This window comes from Heterocephalus glaber, unplaced genomic scaffold (genome assembly GCF_053883595.1).
Source record: "Heterocephalus glaber isolate CG9 unplaced genomic scaffold, H.glaber_assembly_v1.0 deba00000901, whole genome shotgun sequence".
Lineage (NCBI taxonomy): Eukaryota > Metazoa > Chordata > Mammalia > Rodentia > Bathyergidae > Heterocephalus > Heterocephalus glaber.
In genome coordinates this window covers 11,028,122-11,046,750 of record NW_028258171.1, presented here as the reverse complement: position 1 = coordinate 11,046,750, position 18,629 = coordinate 11,028,122, and the positions used below count along the sequence as shown (strand labels likewise).

The 18,629-nt window shown below is 37.9% G+C and overlaps 1 long non-coding RNA gene across 16 annotated transcripts in view; it reads left to right on the top strand.

The window, feature by feature from the left end:
* The window catches only part of LOC147828824 (uncharacterized), a 557,189-nt gene that overhangs the window by 216,396 nt on the left and 322,164 nt on the right, over positions 1 to 18,629 (top strand). For 12 of the 16 annotated variants that reach the window (XR_015450073.1, XR_015450071.1, XR_015450072.1 and 9 more), the window contains 2 exons: positions 4,356 to 4,663; positions 15,169 to 15,227. The exons of 1 other annotated variant lie outside the window; for it this stretch is intronic. This is a non-coding gene — a long non-coding RNA (uncharacterized LOC147828824). The remainder of the gene's footprint in view (positions 1 to 4,355; positions 4,664 to 15,168; positions 15,228 to 18,629) is intronic. 3 more of the 16 variants (XR_015450076.1, XR_015450075.1, XR_015450074.1) reach the window with 1 other exon arrangement.

Below are 18,629 nucleotides of genomic sequence, written 5' to 3'. Positions count from 1 at the left end.
CTGGAGACTGGATAAAGAAAATGTTTTTTTTTAAAAATAAAATGGAGTACTACTCAGCCATAAATAATGAGAAATTAGAGACATTTATAGCTAAGTGGATGCACATTGAGGTGATACTCTTAAGTGAAATAAATAGGACATACATGTGTAAATACCAAATAATTTCCCTGGTGTGAGAAGCTGAAAGTGTAAATAAGGACTAAATGTATAATAAGTAATGTGAAATAGGAAGAAAAGGGGCAAAGGGGAAGGAAGTGGGAGGGGTAGGGGAAAGGATAGAAGGGAATGGGATTAATATGAGAAAATGGAAAAATAGGAACAAAATCTTTGTAAATAGGGAGGACTGGAGGGGTTGAAGGGAGGGCTGGGCAAGGGTGAAAAATAAGAACCAAGAGAGACTATGTAAAGGTGCAAATTTCCAATGATGAATGTCATTATTTTGTATACCTAAAATGTACCAATGATTAGAATGAATAATCGGTAATGTAAAATAGGAAGAAAAGGTCCAAAGGGGTAGGGGTAGTGGGAGGGGCAGGGGAAAGGAAAGAAGGGAAAGGAAAAATACTGAGAAATGGAAAAAATAGAAATAAAGTCTTTGTAAATAGGGAAGGGTAGAGGGCATGAAGGGAGGGCTAGGAATGGGGAAAAAATAAGAATCAAGATGCATCATGTAAAGGTACAATTCCCAATGAGAAATGTAATCGTGTTGTATACCTACAATGTACCAATAAAAGAATTTAATAAAAACAATTAAACACATGGTTTTCTGTCCTTCAGGCCAGGGGACCCCCTGGTCCCTTTGGCTCATGCATGCTGCCCTCTGATGTGCCCATGTCCCCTTGCTATGGCGGCCCAATTTTTTGAATTCAAGAACTTTTCTTAATATTTGAATAATTCCTAGACTTATAGAAACTCCAAGCTTCTTAAAGGCCACTAAGTTTATAAATTCACTTTCTTTACCTCTCTATAAAGCAGGGAGAGGAAAACATTGAGAATAAACCTAGAAAAAATGAATTGTGTAACATATTGTGTAGCTTGCTTGAAGTTAGGAAGAAAAGTTTACCTTTGAGGATGAATTCAAATATTTTCTTCTCTGAAGTCATTCCTGGCATTGCCCTTTTGCTCTGTAATCAAGCAGAACAGAGTTCTCTCCTCCTGACACTCCATGATGCCAGCAACCCTTCCACTGTGCTTAACAGACATAGCCTGTTGGGTTCTAGAATGCTTTGTGTTTGTATGTCATGAGTCATGAACTTCTTCAAGGAGTTTTGTTTGGTTCATTTTGTATTTTCTCAAATGATCCGAAATAGTGCCTTATATAATACATGGTAAGTGTGTAATAAATGTTGAATAAATGAAGGTGATTTCCTTTTGAGCATTTTGAAACAACTCTAGTTTTCTGCTTAGGATGAATGTTTATTCAAAAGACATTTTCAAAACTGTCTTTCAGGCACTGTTTGTGTTAAGTGCTGGGGATATAAATTGAGCACAACACAAAATCTTCCCTTATGGCCAGGAGCATGAATATAAACAAGTGCATATGTATGATCTGAGATGGTGGTAAGAGTTAGAGAGAAAAATGGAGAAAGGGGAGGGATAGAGGTTGCAGGATGGTGTTCAGGGGAGGCCTGCCTGCTAAGGTGACAGCTGAAAGGATGTCTGAGGGAGGTGAGTAAGGGAGGTGAATGAGGGCGAGGCAGCCTCGCAGCCTGCATTGTGAATGAGTTGAGAAGAGCAAGGGAACCATAGTGCAGCTGAAGCCCAGGGACTGAGGGCAAAAGGAGTGGGAGCTAAGGCCGGAGACGTGGCATGCACTGGGTTCAAAGAGGTCTTGGCAAGCATTCCCAGGAATGTCTGCCTTTGCTTTGAGAAGGAAGTGCCATTAGAGCGTGTTGAACATATGAAGGATATAATTAGACATATAGAGTTAAGGAAAATTTTGTTGATAATAACAGTTGTGGTTTGATTATCAGAAATTTTTACATCATCTGTAAACATGAAATTTTATCCTGAGGCAGGAGGGGGTTTAATAGTTTTATGAACCTTTAGGTTGAAAGGACACTTTAGTCAAATCTAGTATTTCTAAATGAATTTAAAGCAGCTTACCAACATAGGAATATTGCTGAGACTCACCCATCAACAAGCTTTAGCTTTTTGGGGTACACAATAGCCATCATAATATGTTAGAAGTAAATTCTTACTAGGCCAGAAGCCATTGCAAAACCATAGTCACAAAAGTTTTTGGATTTTATGCCTTTATCAGTAAAATATTTTGAACACTTATCTCCAATCTTATCTATATTTATTTATCATTTATATGTGTATAACAATAGCTGTATATGATTATTATAAAAGACATACTTAGAGAAGTTAAACAATGACATAAATATGAAATAAATACTTAAAAATAACATTTTACTTTATTTGTTTATGGTTATCAATATTTTTGCTCTCATCAAAATATATTATGGGGCTGGGGATTTTGCTCAGTGGCACCATGCCTGCCTCACCAGCGCAAGGTCCTGAGTTCAATCCCCAGTACCAAAAAAAAAATTATTACTTTTTAAATGAGAATGATGTATGGTTGAATATGGTTTATTAGTTTTTAAACTATTTAAAATTTTACACAGAACACTTATATGTGTTTCTAATTCAAGTTTGAAAGTTGGTTTCCAGTTATCATCATAATTAAAGAATGTGTCTCAAAAACATCATGGTAGGATTGCAAATGGACTTCATTTAATCATATAAGTAAATGTTCAATCTAAAATTCTTCTTGCTGTGGTTTTTTGTTGAAATATGGCCAGCAAATTTCCATCTCTGCGATCTCAATCAGATGTTCTTGCAAAACTAATTTGAAGATAATACATTTTAATGTTTTTAACAAAGACATTCAAAACTCACTGAAACTCTCCATTTGGAAGATTCAAAAATAGTGTTCAGATAGGCGTGTTTATAGTAATATACTTACAATGTTTTCTTCAACACAATCATATAATGATGGAAACACTTCCAAACATTCGTTTTTGCAATACTGTTTCCATAGCATGAATTTCTTTTGAAAAGAAGTTGCCTCTTGTTTGTTGTTAAAACATCTAATTTACCTTGAAGGGACTGATTAAGTGTGTAGCTGACAGAGCTTGTGAAAGTAGAAGTGTCAGCTATACCTCTTCTTATTTCTTCTTCTTTTTTTCACTAGCTTTTGCATTGTTAGTCTGTTGGTTTCTTTGCAGAAATATTTTCAGCCATCAGAACATTTGCTGCGGATTAGTTTGATGAAAAGAAGATAATATGATCCGTGAGTAGACGTGGCTGGGTATAGAGCAAAATGCTGGAAACCAAACAACAAACCAGGGCAGGGCTCTTAGCTTCCCTACTTCCCTTTAGGGTGCATCTAGATCCATAACATCTGCCCACCTGGTGACATCAGACAAATGCCCCAGGTCAAGGTGACAGAGGTGATTCATGGATTAGATGTTAGTGGAGCTTGTCTGCTCTCTTTTTTATAAAGCGTAAAATCATATAGTGTCCTAATATTTTTCTGACACTCCAAAAGACCATCTGTATACCCCTAGGGATTTGTGTTGTTTTTTTTTTTTGAGACAGGGTCTGACTGTGTCATTCAGGCTGGTCTTGAACTCACTATATATGTAGCCCAGGCTGGCCTTGAACTCACAGTGATCCTCTTGCCTCAGCCTCCCAAGTGCTGGTATCACAGGGGTGTGCCATCACGCCCAGCTTCCCTAGGGATTTGTGTGCCCCACAAATGGAAGCCTAATATGCCCTGGGAGACACAACCTATGTATTAGATGCGGCATTTTCAGTTGGTTGGCTTGAGAGTCCTTGTGAGTCACAAATGGTTAAAAAGCCTTGCTGTTTCATTGTTTGTAAGATCCCATCAACAAAAGATCAACCAAAAAAACATAATAATGATTCTGAGGACAGAGATAATTAATTACATCACAGTAGTAATTGAAAGCAAAGTTAATTAAAACTCTTTTGGCTGTTCATTGCTTACCTTCAGATGCAAATGAGTATCTACAGCTGACTAAAAAGTACCCTGTAACCTGTGCTTTCTAATAGCTGAGCACAATAAGAAAGTCTCCACCAATGCTACGTTTATAAATTCTGTTTCTCAGCTAGTCTCTGTACTGCTGTCCTTTTGCTTTGTTCAGATTGGGCATATCATTGCCTAGGGAAAAGGTAAATGTGTCTATTCCTTCTGGCTTTTGGTATCTAGTTAGCAGGGTCACCTCAGGAAGGAAAGTGGCTGGAGCCCAATGTACAGCTCCTTTTGAATTAGTGAAATATTTCTAGTGACATTTAATTCTGTGATCTTTTTCATTTTAAAAAAGTTTTAGGTGACCAGGAGATGGAACTGGAGACTGAACCGGTGAGGACCCCTCCGGGCACGCACACCAGCCTCCAGCTTAGCCGCGTGGGTGCCTGCAACTACAGGCTCTCCCCCACCACCCCAGCCACTTGGCTGTATAGCTATGTGGATCCACACTACAGAGGGACAGGGGGCCATAAAGGCCATTGTCCTGAGCTGCAGAAGTGAACAACAGAGAGAGGGCCTCTCTCAGGATCCCTGATGAAAACTGAAGTCCACTAGAAAAGTGAAGAGAATCTGCAATAAAGGCACACCAGACCACCGTGCTTGGTAAGTTGGAGGGATCATTCACTTCCCTTCGGAACCTGGACTACCTTCAGGGGAAAGGCAGCTGGAGCCTCCAGTTGAACCTTGCAGAGTTCAACCCTGCAGGAAGTCAGGAAGCTCAACTTGGGACTTGCAGTCAGAAATCTGCCTGAATCTCACGAGTCTGTGACTGGCTTACTGAGACTCATTGACTTATAACTGCACACTGCTGCCCTCGTTGTCTATTGTGACAGCAGAGACACACCCTGAAGGAGGCCCTTCATTTTTATCTTTTATTTGTTATTTTCAAAATTACCACTATTTTTTTTGCTCTTATTTTTAATTTTTTTCTTCTTTGCTACTCTTTTAAAATTTTTATTTTTCTCTTTTTTCTTTCTTTTCTCTTTTCTTTTTCTCACTGTCTGCCTGACTCCCTTGCTGTCCCACATTGTTCTTCATCTCTCTTTGTGTTCCTGTTCTGCCCCTAATTCGTATTTCTTCTTTATCTTTCTTTTCTTCTCTTTCCTTCTCTTGCCTGTGCCCTCTGGCCTCACTGATAACCTTCCCCTATCCTTCTACTTACCTATACCTTCCTCCTCATTGCCTTCTAACTCCCCATCCCGAAGGGTTAAGTTGCTATATTGAAGAGTTCATTCACTATAAACATATGTTGGGTTGGTCCTTGATTTTGATTTAATTCACACAGTTAAAGTTAATAGATTAATAACTACCACAAAGTGTCATTTTCTAAGAGGTACTTGATGATATTATGTTGCTGATTGTATCACTTGGGCTAAGGTGTTGTGATTGATCTAATCAGTTGTCTTCCTGGTATAATGAAAATGAGACAGCCTAAGTGCCATTAGAGACTCCAAACCTAAAGACCAGCTATATCTGGAAGACATCTCTGAGAAGCAATCATTCCATAAGTGTTCTAAGTACATCAACAAAGATACTTAAAATAAACAACTTCAAAGTATAAACCCAGGAACGAAACCAAGGACAGTACCAAAAACAAAAATAAGAAGACATTTAAGTATGGCACAAACTCAGACTTCCACCCCATGAAAGGCAAATTCTGGGGGAAACAAGGTGGAAAAGTCTGATAATCAACCACCTGGACACCCTGAACTGATAGCACAGGAAGTAACAAAACAGATGAATGAGGCTCTAGAAAAATTCAAAACAGAAATAATTTCCCAGATATCTACAGAGAGGTGAGCAGAGTGAAAGACATGATTAGAGGCTCTAGAACATAGATAAAAAATAGATGAGCTCAGAAATATGCTGGAAGCCATGAATGCCCAGGATAAGAAAGAAATGGAAACCATGATTGTCCAACGTAAGAAAGAAATGGAATCCATGAAACAGATTCAAACAGATATTCAGGAGATCAAAAACTCCATTGAAAGCATGCAGAGCAGATTAAGGGAATCTGAATATAGAATATCAGATATAGAAGACAGGGTTGCGGTTAAGGACCATGAAAACAGAGATCTCTTCAAAATAGTAAGGGACCATGAGAAATTAATCCAGCAGCTGCTAGATGATGCAAGGAAGAATAACATAAGACTGATAGGAGTCCACAAAAAAACAGGAGAAAGTACAATTGACATAAAAAAACTGTTCATGGGGCTGGGGATTTAGCTCAGTGGTTTAATTGCTGGCTGTGCAAGCGCAAGGACCTGAGTTCAATCCTCGGTACCAAAAAACAAAAAACAAAAAACTATTCACAGAACTAATAGTAGAAAACTTCCCAGACAGAGGTGGAGAATTGGACCTACAGATAAGTGAGGCATATAGAACTCCAACTAACCATGATCAAAAAAAATCTACACCTAGACATATAATAGTCAAGATCCCAGAAACCCAACAGAAGAACAAAATCCTATAGGCGGTTAGAGAAAAAAAACAAATGACCTGCAAAGGAAAGCCCATAAGAATCATGGCAGATTTCTCAACACAAACCCTCCACTCAAGGAGAGCCTGCAGTGAACTATTTCAAGCCCTAAAAGAAAATAACTTCCAATCTAGACTGTTGTATCCTGCAAAATTATCTTTCAAAATTGATTGGGAAATTAGATACTTCTGTGACAAAGAACACCTGAGAAATGTCATGAACACCAAACCAGCACTCCAAACAATTCTAAGCAATATCCTAGAAAAAGACAATGAAAGTCACAACTCCATGAGGCCCAACAGAGTGAAGCCAACATGCAAGGTAAGAAACTAAACAGAAAGGGGGAAAAATATGAAATAAAAGGGGCAACAATAGCAAAACATCATGACAAGGATGAGTCAATATCTATCAATTATAACTCTCAATGTTAATGGACTCAATTCGCCAATCAAAACAGACTGACAGGATGGATTAAGAAGCAAAATCCAGCAATATGCTGCATATAAGAAACACATCTACCTCAAAAAGAAATTCATACCCTGAAAGTAAAAGGATGGGAAACATTTCTCCACACCACAGGAACCCAAAAAAAGCAGGGGTAGCAATCTTATTTGCAGACAAAGTAGATTTCAAACCAAAACTAATTAAGAGAGACAAAGATGGTCATTACATCCTTGTGAAGGGAACAATCCAAGAGGAAGAGATGATAATCCTAAATATATATGCACCAAGTACGAATGCCCCCAACTATACAAAACAAATATTAATGGACATGCAAACTCAAATAAACACTAATACAATTGTAGTGGGGGACTTCAGTAACCCACTATCACAAATAGACAGATCATCTAGACAAAAAATTAACAATGAAATTCTAGAACTGAACCAAGCTATTGAACAAATGGACTTAATAGATGTTTAAAGAGTGTTCCACCCCGCAAAATCAGAATTCACATTCTTGTCAGCTGCACAAGGGTCATTCTCCAAAATAGACCACATGCTAGTTCATAGGACATGTCTAAGTAAATGTAAAAGAACTGAAGTTACTCCTGTATATTAGCAGACCATAGTGCAATAAAATTGGAGGTCAATAACATAAGAAATCACAAAACTCTCACAAACACATGGAAATTGAATAACACTCTCCTGAACAAACAATGGGTCACAGAGGAAATTAAAGAAGAAATTAGACAGTTCCTACAAGTAAATGATGATGCCAGTACAACATACAGGAATCTATGGGACACAATGAAAGCAGTTCTACGTGGGAAATTCATAGTAGTGAATGCCCATATTAGGAAAACAGAGAGAACTCAGATAAATAACCTAATGGAGAAACTCAAGCTCCTAGAAAAAGAAGAGCATAACCAACCCAAAGCTCATACAAGAGGGGAAATTATAAAGATCAGAGCCGAAATCAATGTAATGGAAACGAAGAGAATGACACAAAAAGTAATCAATCAAGAGTTGGTTTTTCGAAAGAATAAATAAAATCAATACACCTTTAGACCACTGTATCAAAAAAAGGAAAGAAAAGACTCAACTCCATGCAATTAAGAAAGAAAAAGGTGAAGTCACAACAGACCCAGGAGAAATGCAGAGGATCATCAATACCTACTTTGAGAACCAGTACTCTAATAAAATGGAAAACACAGAAGAAATGGACAGATTCTTTGACACATAAAAATTGCCTAAGTTAAATGAAGAAGATATAGAAATTCTAAACAACCCAATTACAATGAGTGAAATTGAAAATGTAATAAAAAATTTATCAACAAAAGAAGCCCAGGTCCTGATGGCTTTACTGCTGAATTCTACAAGACATTTAAAGAAAAACTATCACCATTACTCTTTAAACTCATGAAGGAAATTGAAAGGGAAGCCAGGCTTCCAAATTCATTCCTGGAAGCAAGTGTGACTTTGATTCTGAAACCAGGGAAAGATCCAACCCAAAAAGAGAACTACAGACTAATCTCCCTAATGAACACAGATGCAAAAATCCTCAATAAGATACTGGCAAACAGAATACAGAGTGTCATCAAGAAGATCATACACCCTGACCAAGTTGGATTTATCCCAGGGATGCAAGGTTGGTTCAACATTCGATAATCAATAAATGTAATACGCTATATTGATAGAGTCAAGGACAAAAACCATATGATCATCTCAATAGATGCAGAAAAGGCATTTGACAAAATCCAACACCCATTCATAATAAAAGCACTACAGAAAATTGGAATAGAAGGTCTTTATCTCAACCTGATTAATGCTATCTACGAAACATCAACAGCCAACAGCATACTAAATGGTCAAAAACTGAAAACTTTCATGCTAAAATCAGGAACAAGACAAGGATGCCCACTATCACCACTCCTGTTCAATATAGTTCTGGAAACATTAGCCATAGCAATTAGAAAAGAGAAAGAAATAAAAGGAATAAAGATAGGAAGAGAAGAAGTGAAATTGTTATTATTTGCTGATGATATGATACGTTACACAGAAGACCCAAAAAACTTGACCAAATATCTTCTCGACCTAATTGACATCTTCAGTAGAGTAGCTGGATATAAGGTCAACACTCAAAAAACAATAGCTTTCTTATACACAAATAGCAGATTCACTGAGAGAGAAATTCAGGAAACAATTCCTTTTACAGTAGCATCCCAAAAATGAAATATCTAGGAATCAACCTCACAAAGGAAGCAAAAGACCTCTACACTGAAAACTACAGCACTCTGGAAAAGGAGATTGATGAGGATATAAGAAAATGGAAAGACATCTGTTGTTCCTGGGTAGAAAGAAACAATATAGTGAAAATGGCCGTACTTCCAAAACTATTATATAGATTGAATGCAATGCTGATTGAAATTCCAACAATATACTTCACAGAACTAGAGAAAACAATCCAAAAATTCATTTGGAACCAGAAGAGACCTAGAATAGCAAAAGCAATTCTAGGCGACAGAGACATGGCTGAGGGTATCACAATCTCCAGCTTAAAACTATACTTCAAAGCTACTGTGATAAAAAGAGCATGGTACTGGCAAAGAAACAGACGTGAGGATCAGTGGAGTAGATTAGAAGATGCAAAAACAACTTCAGACATACTCAACCACCTCACCTTTGACAAAGGAGCCAACCACCCTCATTGGAGGAAAGATAGCCTATTTAATAAATGGTGTTGGAAAAACTGCCAAAGATTAAAACTAGACCCATATCTATCACCATGCACTAAACTAAGATCAACGTGGATTAAAGATCTAAATATTAAGACAGAAACACTAAACTTGCTGGGAGATAAGTTAGGTAGAACTCTTGAAGACATTGGCATAGGAAAAGACTTTATGAACAAAACCTCAGTAGCACAGGTACTAGCACAAAGAATCAACAACTGGGATCTCATCTTGTTATAAAGCGTCTGTACTGCAAGGGAAACCACCAACAGAGCTAAGAGGCAACCTACAATGTGGGAAAAAATTTTTAGTAGGTGTACCTCAGACAAAGGGCTACTATCTAGAATATATAAAGAACTGAAAAAAAATCAGACCCCTCCAAATTCAAAGACCCAGTCTGAAAATGGACATCTGAAATGAACAGAGATTTCTCAGACAAAGCAGTAGAAATAGCAAATAAACATATGAAAAATTGTTCAACATCACTGATCATTTGAGAGATGCAAATGAAAACAATACTGAGATTGCACCTCACCCCAGAAAGAATGGCTGCTGTCAAGAAATCAACCAATAACAAATGTTGGTCGGGGTGTGGGGAGAAAGGAACCCTTCTCCATTGTTGGGGCGGAGTGCAGACTGGTGCAACCATTGTGGAAATCAGTGTGGAAATACCTCAAAGAACTAGGACCAGAAATCCCATTTGACCCAGCTATTCCCCTGGTGGGTATCTCCTCATAGAATTAGAAGAATCATACCACAGCGATATATGTGCGCCCATGTGTATAGCAGCACAGTTTGTAATAGCTAAAGCTTGTAAGCAGCCCAAGTGCCCATCAACTGGAGAGTGGATAAAGAAGATGTGTTTTTTTTTTTTATAAAATGGAGTACTACTCAGCCATAAAGAACAAGAAACTAGAGTCATTTACAGCTAAATGGATGCATATTGAGGCCAAACTCTTAAGTGAAATAAATAGGACACACATGTGTAAATACCGAATAGTTTCTCTAGTGTGAGAAACTGAAAATGTAAATAAAGATGAAAATGATTAAAATGAATAATTGATAATTTGAAATATTAAAAGGTCCAAAGATGTATGGGTGGTGGGAGGTGAAGGGGAAAAGAAAGAAGGGAAAGGAAAAATTATGAGAAAAGACAAAAAATGGAAATGAAATGTATGTAAACAGGCAAGGGTGGAGGGGCTGAAGGGTGCACAGGTAATGGGGAGAAAAATAAGAACCAAGATACATCATGTACAGGTACAAGCACTCAATGATAAATGTAAATGTATTTTATACCTAAAATATACCAATAAAAGAATTAAAAAAAAATTTTTAAAAATAGTCTTTGGGAAAAACCCCCCTTTGTGTTTATTTGCTGGTTTAATGGTGAGAATGTACATTTCAGTTTAAATATTCTCAGGGCTGTTGCAGAGCAACAATTTTTCTTAACCTTTAATTTTTTCCCCTTTTGTGCAAAATACCTTTGGGAGAAGAGTAAACTGTTAGAATGTGGAGGGGTGGCAAATGATGTGTGGTTATGGGTGTCGCCACAGCTGAATAATGTTGGGAACAGAGGGGGCATAGAAAGGCAGTAGAAAAAAAAAGGTTTAATTTTATGAGCATGGAGAGGTGTGTGGTTATAAAGTGTCCCTGGACATTCCCTTCCTCCCTCCCTTCCTTTTTTCCTTTCTTCCTTCCATCCTTCCTTTCTTTCCTTATTTTCTTTCTATGGAACATAGAAACATTTATAGAAAATTCTGTGGGGGTGGGGGGAAAGAGAGTAGAAAACAAATCCAGAGGTGTTTAAAGGAACTCAAGAACCCCAGAGATTCTGAGCTTAAGTGGGGTGAGAAGGGTGAGTCCACAGCAGGGTAGGCCAGTGTGGAACACCAGTGCCTGAGAAGGTTTAGGGAGGCATCCATGCAGGTATAGGACTGCAGCCTGTTATGCGTGTCAGAGCCCAGCTGGGGCATGCAGGGTGTTCTGTGTGAGCAGTCAGTGCAGGGTGTCAGATTCCAGGCAGGATAAGGGAATTATTCACTTGAAGGGAGTGTGACTGCCATTAAAAAAATGAATTTTCTACCCTTTGGCCTGGTAAGCCATAGGACACATTTCTCCCTATCTCTAAGCCAATGGGAGCATTTCTAAATCAATGAAAGTTTGACCTTCTGCACCTCCACTTTCAACTGTCACACAAAGGCATGCAAGAGATTAGGAAGGAGGCACTGGGCACATAGAGCATCTTCCTGCAGCAGGAACAGGAAGCTGCGTTTCAATGTGTTTGAATAAAAACATAAACAGGATCCCACCAGTGAGGACTCACAGTGATTCCGTGTTTATGCTCATAAAGCAGGAACAAGAATAGAATATGTCTCACCTTGAACATCACCTTCAGAATGGGAAATAAGAAGGTGCCTTTCCCCCTCATCAGCATGACTTCGGCATGACAGAGAAGATGGGCTTTGGAATCAAATTTTGAAATTTTGTATTCATGAAGGACATTATAATGGGGATGTAGAAAGGAAGAGACTTCTGGCCTAAGAAACTGAATAAATGAAGGGAGTCCCTCTTAGGAGCTCACAGATGCCTTCCCGATTTACCCACCTATCTGGGCCATAGGGTTGGTGATGCCCTTGCCCTGCCTGAGGGGTCTGTGGCTCCCTCACCCATTTCTCTGGGAGCCTCCAGGGCAGCCTCTTACCCCACAGTAGCTTTTTCTGGGTGCTATTCCCTTTAAAGCTGGATCTATTTTGAGATGAGTTTCAGAGCAGTGTTTTTCCTTCTGACTCTATCACTGTTGCAGGAAAAAGTGCATTTTCTATGTTCTTTTCACTGATGATTATTGTTGAGACACCTATTTTTCAGTTCCAGATTTCACTTTCTTTTTTTTAAAATGTTTGATTCTTTTAACACATTCAAGATGGGTAGTGAGCTTGAACAGGTGGCATGCTGGTAACTGTTTAACAACCAGCTTCTGTACAACAAAGAAAAGAGTTAAGAATAAAATGACAACTCACAGATTTGATAAAAAATTTGCAAACTGTGCATCCATCCTATAAGTGGTTAACAGCTAAAATATTTTCCTGAAGTGTGTGTACATTTTTTTGGCAGATTCTGTATATGAGAAAACTCAAACCATAGAATGGCAAGAAAAGAAATAACTGATTAAAAATGGGCAAGAGATCTGAACAGACATTTCTCCAAAGAAGACATACAAATAACCAATAAGTACATAAAAAAGCTTAACATCACTAACCATCAGCAAAATATAAATCAAAACCACAGTGAGATATCATTTCACACCAGCTAGAATGCTTCTGTCAGAAAGATGGAAGGCCACAAGTGCTGGTGAGGATGGAAAGAATACTTGTACACTGTTGGTAGGAATACAAATTAGTATAGCCATTGTGGAAAATAGTCTGAAGGTTCCCCTCAAAACTATAAAAACAGAATTACCATATAATTCACTAACCCCACTTCTGGGCATATATTCAGAGGAACTGAAATCAGTGTGTTGAAGAGATATCTGCATCCCCAATTCTATTACAAATTTATTTATTATAGCCAAGATATGAAAGTAACTTAAGAGTCTATCAAAAGATGAAAGGCCAAAGAAAAAGTTGTATATATGAACAATGAGCCTTAAAAAAGAAAGAGATATAGGACACACATGTGTAAATACCAAATAGTTTCTCTAGTGTGAGAAACTGAAAGTGTAAATAAGGATTAAAATGAATAATTGATAATTTGAAATAGGAAGAAAAGGTCCAAAGGGGTAGGGGAAGTGGGAGGGGAAGGGGAAAGGCAAGAAAGGAAAGGAAAAATTATGAGAAAAGAAAAAAATGGAAACAAAGTCTATGTAAATAGGGAAGGGTGGAGGGGGGAAAGGGTGCACAGGTTATGGGGAAAAAATAAGAACCAAGATACATCATGTACAGGTACAAGCACCCAATGATAAATGTAAACGTATTATATACCTAAAATGTACCAATAAAAGAATTTAAGCAAAAACAAAAAGAAAAAAGAAAGAGCTTGTCATTTGTGACAACATGGACAGATCCGAAAGATATTGTGATAAATGAATAAACTAGACACAGAAAGACAAACAATCCATGATGTTACTTATATGTAAAATCTAAAATGTCAAACTCATCTAAATAGAGTAGAATGGTGGTTACCACAGGCTGGAGATTGGTGAGGAATGCAGAGATGTTGCTCCAAGTGTATAAAATTTTTGTGAGGAGCTAGGCAGGAGTTTCTGAGCTGTGTTGGACAAATAATAAATATGTGAGGTGATGGCCGTGTTAATTAGCTTAATCATTCTGCAAGGTATACATTTATCAAAGCATCATATTGTACCCTACGCATATATACAATTATTATTTGTCAATTTAACAAAAGCCTGCTTTCTACTAGCTCTTCTCAATTCTCATGGCTGGTTTCAGGCTACCAACTTGATATAACCAGCTCACACAACTCAACAACTAACCACACCCTTGAACCCTTACCCAGAAATGCTTCCTATTTAAACTGAGCTTGTTTTAGAATGAACCAACCATGAAAGAACTACAACCTTTATGATCAATCATTTAGCATTGTAATATGAAGAGGTAAGACCTTTCCTTTGTTTTCTCAGAAAAAAAAGAAAAAGAATTGAATTTAAATATACTTCCAAGATATTTTGATGGTTGATATGGTGACTTGCTGTACTGTTTTTTTTTCCTGGAATGAAATGAAAATGGGGGAAAGGAGAACTGTTCTAGACAACTTTTTGATTATGGTTAAAAATTGTGAAATGAACCTTTTCTGGAGAAGTATAAAAATTACAAATTGAAACCTACTCCAAACTGACCATGTTAAATCTGTTGGCTGAGAATGTTCTAGAATGAATGCTGACACTTTCAGTCCCCCTACCCCCTGAAGTTTGAATTTACTAAAAGATTGGACCGTATTTTATTTTCTTTTAAATTTCTCAGATTATTTTTTCTCTTTACTGTTTGTATTCATGTCTTATATAATGTGCCTCAACCTAATAGTCTACCACATGTGCTATTCTAATTTTTTGTTTTCTTTTTGAGTTACCCAAGAAAAGGTTATGATAGTATAATGAGCACAAATTCCAAAATGGAGGCCAATTACCAAAGAAATAGTTTCCTTTAGCTGAGATGCACTCCTGGCTTTATAATTTTCATTGACCTTGGATTTTCTAGGAGCTTTAAGCGAGTCTGAATTACCTTATCTGCCCTGGTTTTTAAATTTTTGAAATAAAACATTTTCTGAAGTGACACATGCAGAAATAGGCTTTCAAAACTCATGTATGGAAGTACAGACTTCTTTGTTGTTTTACCATTAACATATTTTCTGATAAAGGTTAGAGGTTATGGTATAAAATCTGCAAATATATTCTCCTGGCCTACTTTTTAATGCACTCCTTCATTTTCTTCTTGTTTTCCTAGGTCCTTTTCTTTTCCTCCCTGGGGTCATATAGTGCTGGCAGATTGTGAAAACCTGGAATGTAAGCTTGTTTTCTTAGTCCTACTTGATTCACAGCATTTGAAACTATGTTTGGCAAATAGTAGGCTTTTAATAAATGTTCATTGAAATCTATTTTAAAGTTATATTCAGGATTCCTTTGTTTATGAATCAATTTCCCCCAAGTCTTAGACATTTTACTGCTGAATCCCTTGGATGAGAAATGAGATGCAGAATAAAGAAATAAAAGTTATGGTAGGTGAGAAAAATAGATTTTGATTTGAAATAGTTTGTCAATGGAAAGTGTAAGAAGATTAGTAACAGCTTCTCTGTTGATAGAGTTAAAACTTAGGTTTTGAAAAATTATTGTTCAGCACAAGAATAGCCAATTGTCCTGGTTGGTTTGGCCTGAAGGGATTTCTGGGATGTGGGACTCATGCCAAAACTGAGAAAGTCCTGGACAAACTGGGATGAGCTGGTCATCCTAGTACTGAAGTTGTATTATAGGATGAGAAGATACACTGCAGTAGTGATTTTCAACTTTGGGTACACTGTGGAATCACCTGAAAAACAGTGACACAACCCCCAAGTCTGACTTAGGACTTAGTCAAGATGCTAAGCATCATATTTTAAATGTTCTCCAGGTGATCATCATAATGTGTAGCCAAAACAGAACTACTATTGCCAGGCAATGTGGAGGACAAAGTTGTTCTCATGGCTTTGGCAATGTATAGAATGCACTGTTGTTGAGCTAGATTTAATGACGCTGTTTGGTTTGGCTTTGAAGATGGGTGAGAATGATAATTTGGACTATGTTAAAGCATCCTTTTACTTTTGCTGTCCTTTACTGCTGAATTAGAAAGCAAGCAGTCAAAAGCTATCCTCTACTTCAAGTTAAGTGGACATAGTTCTCTAGCTGTCCATGTGCTCCTCTTGGGAGGCATCTTGATCTGCTACACATATGACCTAATCCCCAGTAACAAACTTTTGCATTCTTTTTCTCACTGAGTCAATCCCTACCAGGCAAGGCCATGGCCACAGTTAGAGCAACAGAAAAGTACAGCTTCATATTCTATTTGGACATTTTTTCTTGTAATGCACATTGATGCCATTAATCTTGGCAAATACTCTCTGCTGAAGATGGGTTGTTGCTGAGGGTGTTTCTGTTTTACATCTACAAAAAGATAAGTTAAATTTGCTAAACCTAGCCACTGCCAATCAAGTCAGAATCTGTTTCCCCAGGTGCTCTGGGATATTGTACCCAGCTCCTTTTAATAAAAGCTTCATATAAAGTTTAGCTACTCTGTGCTGTGTTTATGAAGGGACAGTCCCTTCCTAGTGAGATGGATGGAGATCACAAACTTATTATCCATAAGCTACCAGAGTCATTATGTGGAAATGACTTTCCCTCACTTTTGATCTGGGTGGTATGGGGATGTAAAAATCTAGTCATAAAAGAAATCTGCTCCTATGGATAAGCTCAGAGGTATTCAAAGCCCCAGTGGCTTACCCTTTTAAATTAAATTAGAATTATCCCTTTTTCAGTTAGGCAGAAACATTGCTTTCTGGTCAAGCTCTCTGAATTCTTCTGGAAGTGTGGGGCATAAAATCCTGTCTAACTCTTCCCTCTTTCAATTTTGTAAAGAATAATGGGACAGCTCAACATTGAAAGCAGGTAGTGGTGCTTTGTAGCACTATACATTGTACTTTTTGAGGATCTCTTCATGCATAATGACAGGGAAGAAGGGGCACGGTTGTCTCTTCAGTGGCCCATTTTCCACCCAGTGTGGTTCTGCTGCTTTGGCCCTGGTATGCAGGACAGTTACTAACACAGCCAACTGTGTGGATGATGCGTTAGCATAAACACCATTATCTCAGATTCAGGATGCAATTAAAATCTGAACCTGAAAGCTACTTATACTTTGTCAGTATTTTATGTCCTTTTAAGGACCAATCTTTTCAATTTGTCATCTATTTATTTTTTAAAATTTGAAACACAGATTTCCCAAATTGTAGGATTTAGTTGAAAATCAACCAATTGTTTCTGAACTTTGAGCTCTCCAAAGCTGGCACCCTTTCCCTAGAATCTGTCCAGTAGCCGTTATTTTCCTCTGTAGAAAAGCTCTTCAGCAGAGGTCTAAGATGTCGCCCTCTGTCTGTCGTATGTCTTTACATAAGGCAGCTGAGGCTCTGCTTCTGATGGGACACAGGTTAAGTTGTCAGAAAAATCTCCCAAATGATCTGACTGGCTTTAATTCTTTCAGAGGGATACTGGGTCTTCTCTGTTCTTAAAAATCATCAAAACCAAAACTAAAAAAAAAAAAAAAAGAAAGAAACAGGAGGAGAGTGTTTAGCTTTAGTAACTTTCAAAAAAGTAATGGAGCAAAATGTGTCTCAAACAGGAAGAAAAATCTTGTACAGGGTGAGCATGACTGAGAAAGGATTACATATTGTGTTAGTCTTGGCACAGTAAAAATTTTCCCCTTCTCAGCAGGTGGCTTTTCAAGGCTCCCTGATTTATGTAGGGTCACCCAAAGTACCCACTATCTGAATAAAAAACTATCAGATGAAATGGAGGGCGGCAGGCCATGTTCTCTGTGACTTCCCTATCCATTATGTAGGAGGCAGGGCATTTTCTCTTGATGAAAATGTTTACCAGGGTGTTGTAATAGAAAGTTCAAAACCTAAAGGACCTAAATTTGAAAAACAAATTTCCACCCCAGCTTTGAATCCTGATTACGAAGTGTAGTTTCCAAGGAGGAGTGACTTCTCTGAGAGTCTCATGTGGGTTTAGAGTGAAAGCCAAAATGAATAATGAAGACAAGTGGAAGGAAAACTGGAATGTGGCGAGTGGTGCAGAGAAGTTTGGAAACTAATTAAAAAGACCTCGGCTTTGCCCATTATTTCTCACAGCCCTTGAATGCTAGGGAATTGTAAACAGAAATATGTGATCAGTTATGTAGAACATCAAAGACTTTAAAAAACAAGGCTATTGTTTGTTGAACACTTCTTTGTAAAATGCTTATTATTTGTGAAGAATTATTACAATAGTTAAGTGTGATCTTTGCCACAAAGACACTTACAGGTCAGTGGGCTGGATGAATCGTACCTCTTTAGAAATATAATTAAATGTAGGAGGTACAGATCCTCAGAGGGTGAGAATAGCCTAAGTGCTGTGGCCATTCAGAGGAGAAGGAACATTTCTGGCTGTTTGGTCTGGGAGTTTGACTCGGGCCATTTGAATCGGGCTGTGAAAGAGAGCAGATGTGAGCAGGTGGCGATGGAAGGGAGTCAGCCCAGACAATAGTGACATCCTGTTAGCAAAGTGCAAGACGAGGAGCGGGTAGTATTGTTGGGAAATGGCCAGTAGCTACATCAATTAGAGGTTAAAGTTTACATGGGGGATGCAGAAGACAGGGTGAGCTAGATTGTGAGAAACCTTTAT